Source organism: Megascapheus bottae, chromosome 3 (assembly GCF_031878675.1).
Source record: "Megascapheus bottae isolate mThoBot1 chromosome 3, mThoBot2.hap1, whole genome shotgun sequence".
Classification (NCBI taxonomy): Eukaryota; Metazoa; Chordata; class Mammalia; order Rodentia; family Geomyidae; genus Megascapheus; species Megascapheus bottae.
In genome coordinates, this window is record NC_143511.1 from 66,066,760 (window position 1) to 66,077,932 (window position 11,173).

Here is an 11,173-nt window from a genome sequence, read left to right on the forward strand (position 1 = left end):
GGCCCATTTTAAAAAAATACAATGGAAGAAAGATAGCCTCTTCAACAAGTGGTACTGGCAGAACTGGTTAAGCACCTGCAGAAAACTAAAGTCGGATCCTTCTTTGTCACCCTGCACTAGAATTAACTCCAAATGGATCAAAGACCTGGAGGTAAAAGCTGACACACTGGAAACTTTACAAGAAGAAATAGGAGATACACTAGGCCTCCTTGGCACAGGTTGAAACTTTCTTAATAAGGACCAAGAATCACAACAAATCAGAGAAAGACTGGATAAGTGGGACTGCATTAAACTGCAGAGCTTTTGTATGGCAAAGGACATAGCTAGTAAATTAATTAGGAAGTCTACAGAGTGGGAGAAGATCTTCACCAACCATACAATGGACAAAGGCCTCATATCTAAAATATATCAACAGCTCAAAAAATCAAATCTGTTCAAAACTAATCTCCAAAGTAACAACCATCCCATTAAAAAAAGGTTTAAATCTCTCTTGCAGAAGCCACAGAACCACACATATATGCATGCACACAAATACACACACACACACACACACACACACATCAAAAACAATAAGAAAAACAGCAAACAGTTTCTAAGTTAAATACCTTAAACTAGTCATGAACTTAGGAGAATCCCTCCCTCCCTCCTGGTATTATGGAATCCCTAAACTTTCTCCTGTTTTTCAACTTCCCAAGGAACTGATTCTTAAAGTAAGGGTTACGTGCCTATTACTCTTTTTTCCCCAGTCCAGGGGCTTTATCTCAGGGCCTGAGCACTGTCCTTGGGCTTTCTTAAAGTTAGGGCTCTACCACTTGAGCCACAGAACCACTTCCGGCTTTGTTTTTCCTATGTATGTGGTACCGAGGAGGAATCAAACCGTGGTCTTCATGAATGCTAGGCAAGCCCTCTCCCACTCCTCAGGATTCCTGGCCCTGACTCCCACTATCTTGAACATACCTTCTGTTGATATGAAGTCTTCCATTCTTCTTTAGTTCTGAGACCCACCTCTTGATTCTGGACATTTGTTTTTGAACATACTTCCTACTGATGTTGTGACTTACATTTGCAACTTACATTGAAGCTTCAATAACTCCTGGTCTGATTTTCTGCAGAAACTAAGAGAAACTCAAATTCAGGTTTCCAGCGAAAGGACAATGGTCAAGCAGGAAAAAAATTAACATGAGTCAGTGGACAATTACAAGGCATCTGCCAGTATATACAAGTTGCCCATGTGAGGAGCTCTCTGTCAGGGGCGGGATAAGTAGGCATTAAACTATACATCTTTTGAAATGAGCATCTTTTAAATAACACACTTTAAATGCACCCATCTAGTTCCCTTAATTTTTCTAATAAAGGTAGGCTTATTAATTCTTTCCATATGGTACTCCAACTTATCTCAGGTCTCTCTAAACAAAATGTAGCTTTGAAGAATTATCTTAATAGTATGTGAGGTTTCATATTATAACTAAGAAACTTTAAAAGCAATCTGGGAAAAACTTTCTAGTGATAGCTTAAAAATATAGGCAATGAAATTTTCTAGCATAAAATATTGATAATACCATACACTTCTAGTCATATAAAAGCTAATTCACTTTATTCACTTCCTATAAAAGCACTATAAGCCATATATTGATTGCTTAGGAGAGAAATGTGGAAAAAAACACTTTGTACCAACCAGAGCATTCAGTTAACTGCAAATTAAACATTGAGTTTCTGCATTGTAATTGATATGTCAGGTTAAGAAAAGAAAAGGAAAAGTATGAGAATTAACATAAATTAAATACAATTATACTGATAATTTTAACTTGTACTTAAAAAGACATATTACTAAAACTGACTGTTTTTCTAGATATAATTCAATAAAAGTTTGACATAAATTGAGATAATAGTTTTCTATTTACTGCAAAAAATGATTATTCTGATGGGAGAAACTGTCTGGTGTGTAACATGTCATATGTTATAATTTGTATTCTGCATTTTGAAAATACAAACATTTACATACACAAACGAAACTGAAGTGTGGGTAAAGATTTTAAAAGCATATAAATAATGTGAGTGAATTGAAATAATTTTCAGTCTACATAACGTATCAACATTTTCCTATTTTAAATAGGGGGCAACATATATACATATATATATACACACACATACATATACATGAATATATATGCATTGCCTAAAATGGAGAATTATTCATTCTAAGTGCAACTAAAATCTGTGTATGTTTTATATAGAAAGTGAGGGAGAGAGAGTGCCATCTACAGATATAGATAACTATGTAGATAGATAGATAGATAGATAGATAGATAGATAGATAGATAGATAGATAGCTATCTGTATCTGAGTTCCAAGTAAGAAGATGAGCAGCAATATCCACTCTTTTTTTGGGTTTTCACTTTGCCTCATATAGCCCAGACTTAGACCCAAAAAACCTAGACAGCAGAAATGTTGATTACTGTGGACAAAACCAGATCCTGAATCTAAGGAAGAGGCAATCTAGGAAAACAAAATAATGAAATTCCGTTGTATGTATTCCTCAAAACCTGCAGAGAAACATGTGGCTCAAACCTGCTAAAGGTTGGCAAAGGCTGCCAATAGCTAAGTGAAATAATGCTATATCTTTCTGCATTGGGCTGTTTTGAGCCACATTTTTCCCCTCACTGAGGTAGAAGTATATAATACCTGCTTAGAGAGCATGAGTTTTCATCTTCATGGAGTTGAATCATAATCAGATTCTGCCATTGGGAAACCTAGATCTCTACTTTCAACCTGCTGCAAGAAATGTCCTTTGGTAGTGTAACAGAGGAACGGAATCTACAGCAAAAGCAATGACGAGGACCACACACCCTCAGTGTGGCATGGAGGCCACAGGGAGCCAGAGCACAGCATTCCTACAGTGCAAGATTCTGCACCTAGACATCCAGGACAGACCCAGAACTCATATACTATTAGAAAATAAAAGTCTAAAATTAATCATTGAAGCTTACTCTATCACCTTCAATAATGAAATACTAAATTCAAAATAGAGAAAAGACAATAAAAAACAGGTGAGAAATAGAAATCAATGAAAATGAAAACACAAATCAAATAGGGAAAATCAACAAAACCAAATAATCCTTTCCTGAAAGAGTCATTATACTCAGTAAGTACCAGGATAAAAGAAACAGAACCCACTTACATATTTTAGAAATATAAGAGTAGGCATCATCAACATACTGTCTTCGTTGCTGGCTCCTCAATATGAATATTAGTGTGAATTTGACAACCCAAAAGACTAATCTTGAAAGAATACAAGATAAAGTGAAGAAAGAGAAACATAGAGAGGAGAGAGAGAGAAAGAGAGAGAGAGAATGAAAAAGAGCAAAGAGTAGGTAAAAGAAGAAATAAAAGAGATGAAAGAGAAGAAGAGAAGGAGCAGGAGAAGAAAAGCAAAGAGGCAGGGAAAGGGAAAGGGATGAGTAAGCCATAATGACTAGTTATAAAAAATGAGAAACACAGTGAATGGAACAAACTAGTAGAGCATGCATATGAGGATTAACTTTCAATAGTAGCAAAAATATTTTTAGGAAGATGTAAAATGAACTCTTTATGGAAATAAACATGAGACTATCTATAGTCTTTATATTTAGTCTATATCCTACGGATGTAAATGAGTAAAAGGATATTGACAATGGTAAAAACATACCCAAGGAGAATAAAAATATTTTTAACCATAAACTGAAACAAGTTGTGGTCAAAACCCAAGATAAACAATGTAGAGAAGATAGATATACTAGAAATACTTAAAACAATAATGAAACAGAAAAGTGAAACATCACTTAGCTGTAGGAAAAATCATGTTAAAAAGAAATGCAGCCTGAGTTCCAGGCTGCATTGATTTGAAATACACAAATACCACACACACACACACACACACACACACACACACACACGTGTGCACGTGCGCACGCACACACACACAGAGATGCATACCCTCACATAGAATTATTCTCATAAAATTTATGTTATAGATAACTTGGTATTCAAAAACAGGTATGATGTTGCCAATATTTGAGTGTCTAAAGTTGTACTATTATATATTTGGGCCCATTTTAGTTGGATCCTGCATAAATAAAACAACAAAACAAATTCCAAATAGAAAACTCTAGTTAGTATGAAGATGTTTCCATAGACTGAATCGCACAAGATTTCCTGTACTCATAGAGCTCTTCTATTATAAGAAAGCACTGGGGTTTTTGCATTATTTGCTTACATCACTTCTTAAAATGTAATTAAACAATGAATTGCCTGAAATGGTTCTAAGATTTTCATACCTTCTTTTCTGATCCTTTTAAATCTAAAAATCGATCATTAGAATCACTATATCTAGATCTACCTGAATGTGAATAAATAGCAATAAACACATCTAATCATAGCCCTGAAAATAGTATTACATGGAATATAGATGTAGTTTTCAAGAATCTTCGCAATAATTTGAGACTATAAAAGTGTACCTTTTAATCAGGGATTTTGAAGGATAAAAGAAAACTTGTTAGGACCTCAAATAATTTAACTGAAATTATTAAATTCTCATCAAGGCATAGAAATTCTTTGATTATTTGTAACTGTTAGAATTCAGCAAGATTTTGGGAACACAGACATGTATGTATATGTGTGTATGCTTACCATTAATGTATGTCCAATGGAAATAATAAAATATACTCTATACATTCTATGTTTTTTATTTTTGTTTAATATCTTTTATGATTATATAACATATATTATATATAAAGGATTTAATAGCCCAAATATATAGAGAACTGAAATTAAGGAATTGAACAAGTAATCTAATCAATCAATGGGCAAGTCAGCTGGACAGATAATTCTCACAAAGAGTGCAAATGACTAGTGGATATACGAAGTGTTCAACATCCTTATCCATGAAGGAAATGTAAATCAAAACCACATTCAAGTTCCATCTTACTCTTATCAGAATGTTTTCTAGGCTGCCAACAAGTAAACACACTGAATGACTGAAATAAAGAAATAACATTAGGATGAGATCAACTATCTAGGACCTTAGTCGTCAACATATAGAGTCAAGGAAGGCTATCCACAGGAGTGGTGGACAAAGGTTCAATTGCTATGGACAGATGGTCATATAAAATAATATTGCATTGAATGAACTCCAAGAAAAAGAAACAAGTGACACTCTTAAATTGTCATTGTTGTCATTTTTATTTTCTTTTCCTTTTGTCTTACTTGTTAATTTGTGTTTGGGAAGAAAAGGAGGGCACATAAAAGGTGGAAATAGGATGAACAAATACAACAGTGATACTCACCAGACAGTATGTGGAAAATGAACTGGATGTCCTATGGGCGGGGACTGGAAGGGAAAAATGCGAGAGAGCATTGGAAGGGGAGAGATGACTCAAAAAGAATTGTACTGTAACTGTAACCCCTCTGTATATAAACTATATAAAAACATTTTTAAAGCAAACAATAAATGCTGGAAAGGATGTGTATGTGGAGGGAGGAATTCTCATATACTGTTGGGGGAAATGTAAACTAGTGCATTCACCATGGATGTCAATATGAATATTCTTCAAAAGACTCATGGTAGGTCTTCTGTCAGACCCATGACAATATTGAGCACACATCTGAAGGACAGTAAATCAATACACCAGGATGATATCTACATAATAGTGTTTATTTAAGTACTGTTTAGAAGTCAAATGATGAAATGAACTGAAATACCTAATAATGAATTGATAATAATGATATTAGATACAGAGATAGATATACAAATATACATATAGATATAGATATAAATTTTGAAGGAATACTAAATTGTTATAAAGAAACACGATATCATGTCATGTGCAAAAAAGTAGATGCAATTTTAGGACACCATCTTGAACAAAACATGTCAAACTCCAACCCCCAAATATCATGTTTCATTCACCCAAAGATACCCATATTCACAGATATGCATAATTATGTAAGTTATAACTTATACAGTTTAACATAAAACAGAATTTAAACTAAGAAGCTTCAAAAGTTAGAGAGAGGGTAATGGGAAAAAGGGCAAATAATTTTGTAATACTGTACATTGCAATTATATATGAAGGAAGAATAGAGAAACTTAATAAAAGCTATTGATTTGTGAGGGGTGCAGATGTGGATGTGAAAAGAGAACTAGATTGTGTGCTTGTAGGTGCTAGTGGAAGAGAATTAGTCTGGTGGGAGAATGAGAAAGGATAAATACTACTAAAATATACTATTTGCAAAAATGAATGTAGCATAATAAAATCTATTAGCATTTACTTAGGAGAGCAGGGAGAGTAATAGGACAAATATGAGAGTAATACAGTATAAATGAATAAAGATATAACAATGAAATTCCCCACCCTACACATAACTAAACACACACACACACACACACACACACACACACACACACACACACACACACACAAAACTTTGTATCTATTTTAGGTTACAAAGTGAATACTATAATAATAATTTTACCCTAAGTTCTGCCTGTAGGTTCTCTTCTATACTTTATCCTTGTTTCTGATTTCAGGTTTTCTTTTACTTTTTCTTTTCTTTTAATTTGGTCAGTCATGCAGCTTAGACTCTGGGCCTGGGATCTGTCCCTGAGCTCTTCAGCTCAATGTTACTGCCCTACCCCCTGAACCACAGCACCACTTCCGGTTTTGTGGTAGTTAATTGGAGAGAGGTAAGAGTCTCATGGACTTTACTGCCTGGGCTGGCTTTGAACCTCAATTCTCAGATCTCAGCCTCCTGAGTAGCTAGGATTACAGGCATGAGCCACCATGCCCGAGGTTGATTTCAGGTTTTCTTATTGTCTCACTTCTTTTATTCAAAATGTATTTCCTATGGAACACAGACATTTTAGTTAAAATCATGACTACTTTCACATTTTTTTCACCTCTCTAGTAATCAAGTTCTCCAGATACCTCCCATCTAGCTGTTTACCAAGATACTTAAAAATGTGTATAGTATTCTTCTATGTTAGTTTTATCTCCAACTACCAGCCCCCTGAGAACATCAACTTAGCTTAATAGAGAGAAACTATTGAGCTAATTGAACTACATCTCTACTGGCTGCTAATGACTTAATGTGTTCATCCTCCCAGATAATACATTTGCATTTTAACAGGGAAATGAAATGGCTTCTACAATGAATGAGTACTGGAATGGTTTTTGATAGATTATGAATATTAATGTACTTTAAGTGAAGTTTCCTGGGAAGACATGGTTGTGTTTATTGAATTATTAATTATTTCAAAAGTGTTTGAAGAAACTCATTCCTTTATGTAGTCATTTTAATCAAAATGTTGATCTAAACACCTAATCAACTTTGTGACTACTAATTCATATAGATACATTGTATGGTTGAAAAGTACAAACAGTAGATAAGAGTTCTCACCACAAAAATATTAAGGCAATGTATTTATTTGGTTGACTTAACCATTTCTGTCACAAAGCAAACAATGACAAAAATTACCATTTGCACATGGAAGGGAAGGTCTCTCTGACCTTCATTGTTTCTTTCCCTCTCAGAACAGAGAGAACTTTTCTGAAAAGTTATTTTCTTTTTTATTTATTTATCAGAGTGATGTAGAGAGTGGTTATAGCTATTTTTACTTCTTGAACATTGTTACCCTTTCCCACATTTTTATCCCCACTTCCCTCCTCCCACCCCCTCACACGTTGTAGAGTTCATTTCTAGCTTTGTCTTGTGAATATCACTATTTCTCTAGTTTCTCCTTTGTCTCATCATCTTGTTTCCCCCTTCCCTTCCCTGGTTCAAATTAAAAAAGTAAATATCTACAATATACCAGGTACCAAAGTCAGATAAAGCAACAATAGAGGATAAACCATAGGGATAGAAAAAAAAGAGCCAAACAAAAAAGAAAAAGAAGAAATAATTTCACATAGCATAATCAAATCATCAAAGGATTAAATCTATTCCCCTATCCCAGAGATCATTTCACTTAGCCTCCTCCTGTATGGCCATGTGAACATCCAGAATCAACTCCAAATAAATCAATGACCTTGGGGTAAAACCAGATACTCTAAAAATTTTACAGGAAGAAATAGGAGACACACTTGGGATCCTCCGCACAGGTCAAAATTTTCTTCAAAAAGGCCCAGAAACACAACAAACCAGAGAAAGATTGAACAAATGGGCCTGAATTAAACCGCAGAGCTTCTGTGTGGCAAAGGACATGGCTAGCAAGCTAAATAGAAAGCCCACAGAGTGGGAGAAGATCTCCACTAACCATACAACAGACAAGGGCCCATATCTAAAATATATCTACAGCTAAAAAAATTGAATCTCTCAAAAACAAATCTTCAAAGAAACAACCATCCCATTAAAATGTGGGCCAAAAGACTCAAAAAGAGACTTCACTGAAGAGGAAATAAAAATGGCCTATGGACACATGAAGAAATGTTCAACTTCTCTGGCCATAAAAGAAATGCAAATCAAAACAACTATGAGATTCCATCTCACTCCAGTTAAAATGGCCATTATCAAGAAATCTAATAACAACAGATGCTGGTGGGGATGTGGCCAGAAGGGATCCCTCCCTACTACACTGTGAGAGTACACACTGGTACAACCATTCTGGAAAGCAGTGTGGGGGTTCCTCAAAAGACTAAACATAGAGCTTCCATAGGAAAAATTCTTTCGTCTGTCTCAAGTCTAAGTAAAGAAGAAGCAATTATCTCTCTTGCCTTCCTGAGATCTCAGTAACTTGAGTCACATCATAGGAAGAAGGACTGAAGTTGTTCGAGACAGATTTTTGACAAACAGCATTATCTTCTATTTCAGTACCAAAGACTTTTTTTTTCAGGTTCACTATATGTAGTCTAAGCTCACTGAGTGCCTTATAATTCCACTCTGACTGTACCTACTGTTTGGATCTATATCATGTCCTTACAGAACTGATATATGTGCTTCTTAATTACTTTGAGCTAATGGGTAATCATACCTCTGCAGTTTCCTCCACTGCTATGATCTTTCCCCTTTTGCATGTTAAGTAAATTAATTTGTATGCCACTTCACCTACTTAAGCTCCAGTCAACCATTAGATGTTAGAGGAAAACATCCCCCTTTGCAAAAATCATTTTGGAAAATTTCTATTTAACGTTATCCAAATAGTAACCTTATCAATTAAAAACAGGGAGAATAAATTTTATTCTAAGCAATTCGTTACTTGAAATGTGATTGTTATTTATATATTCATCCTTTATTGTTTCTTTTCTGTTTTTGAGATTTACCAGTGTCTTAGTTGCTTTCCTTTGCTTTTTCTCACTTTCTATAAAGATTTTGAGGATATAATTAACATCCAATAAATCTGATATATTTATAGGTTATAAGTTAACATACGTACATATCTGTGAAACCAACGCTATCAACAACAAATTTTTCACTTTTCAAAATAGCTACTTGCTCTTTTATAGTCTGTTCCTATTTCCTTATCCAATGGTACCCTGTCAGCTACTAGTCATATAATATGTAGTGTACCTGTTTGAATTATCATATTCATCAAAGTTATTTTGAGATTTTGTCATATTATTGTATGTGCCAAAGATATGTGTTTGCAGTTTATTTCATTGTTTGCACAGACCACACGATTTCTTCATTCCCCTTGGATGGAAAATTGTATAGTTTTCAATTCCTGGTGTACTTCAAATAAAATAATTAGTTTTTGTATGACTTACGATTTCATTTATCTTAGCTGAAACAATTGGTCATAGAATGTTTGGAACATGGGGCCGGGAGTTTGGCCTAGTGGTTAAAGTGCTTGCCTAGCATGCATGAAGACCCGGGTTCGATTCCTCGGTACCACATACATAGAAAAAAGCTGGAAGTGGTGCTGAGGCTCAAGTGGTAGAGCTCTAGCCTTGAGAAAGTCCAAGGACAGTGCTCAGGCCCTGAGCTAAAACCCAGGGCTGGCAGAAAAAAACAAAACAAAACAAAAAAGAATGTTTGGAACATAAGGAAAGCATATGTTACAAAAATTAAATTAAACAACTAACCTTTAATGTTATTACTGAAATAATTGATTTTTAAATTGATCAAATTGCTACTTCTTATGTTTATTTCTCCACTTTTTTGCTTCTAAATAACTTTTCTCCTTCATTAATCTTTTTCCCTTCTATTTTCTAACTTGTTAACTTAGATTAACACATTGATGCTTATGTGTCACATGAAAAACTCTAAAATGTCTTCAAAATAAAAAGGATGTTTTATATAGGCCCAAATATCAATATAATATTTATTCTTTTACCTGAATAAAACAGCCATTATTCTTGGAATTGAGAAGTTGCTGGGGAAATGTGTTTGGGACTTTGTCTCACATATACACTTTATATTTGCTTTATATTTTATTTTATTTTTATTTCCAGTCCTAGGAATTGAACACAAGACCTTGGCACTGTCCTGAACTTTATTTATTTATTTTGTAAAATGATAATGCTCTACCACCACTACAGCCACAGCTCCACTTCTGTCTTTTTTTTTTTTTTTTTTTTTTTTGGGTGGCCAATTGGAGATATGAATCTCACATATGATCTCTTCTGCTGTGGCTGGCTGATTCTTAAATATGAGTCTCCTGAATAGCTAGGATTACAGGCAATATGTAAATCTAATGTTTCTTCCTAATGGTTTCAGAGTATTTAATCTTGAAATGTTTTAAATTAATAATGACGGTTTTGAAATTTCTTATCACTCACTGACCTGAAAAAATAGGTTCTTCTGTACATTCCAATTTTTCTTCAATAGTTATTCTGTTGCTGGACCCATTAAATATATTTTGTTTCTTAGACATAGTTTCCATCTGCATAAATTTGCTTTGGGCATTTTTCTTTCTGCCATGTTTCTAGTTAATTATTTCCCAACTTCTGAGAACATACATATAACAACTGTTTAAAATACAGTGTGTACAAGTTCTACAATTTTATATGCTCTCAATTTTGTTAGTAACCTTTTCTATATTTTAGCAATTGTGGAGCCTACCTCCTGGTCCAGTGCTCACTTCCTGGTTTTGGAAATCCAATCTGCCTGTTGCCTCATTGGGAGGTTTGGCTGTGGTTTGTGATGTAAAATAAGGTTACCTCGAACCCACGGATTGGCCCTGCTGCCCTCTGACCGCACC

The 11,173-nt window shown here is 34.5% G+C and overlaps 1 long non-coding RNA gene across 1 annotated transcript in view; it reads right to left on the reverse strand.

The window, feature by feature from the left end:
• LOC150065712 (uncharacterized) overlaps positions 1-10,954 on the reverse strand; it is a 36,963-nt gene extending 26,009 nt beyond the window's left edge. Inside the window, exons 1-2 of the long non-coding RNA XR_016534792.1 lie at positions 10,756-10,954; positions 958-1,115 (exon numbers count right to left, since the gene is read on the reverse strand). This is a non-coding gene — a long non-coding RNA (uncharacterized LOC150065712). The remainder of the gene's footprint in view (positions 1-957; positions 1,116-10,755) is intronic.
• Between the last annotated feature and the right edge of the window lie 219 nt (positions 10,955-11,173).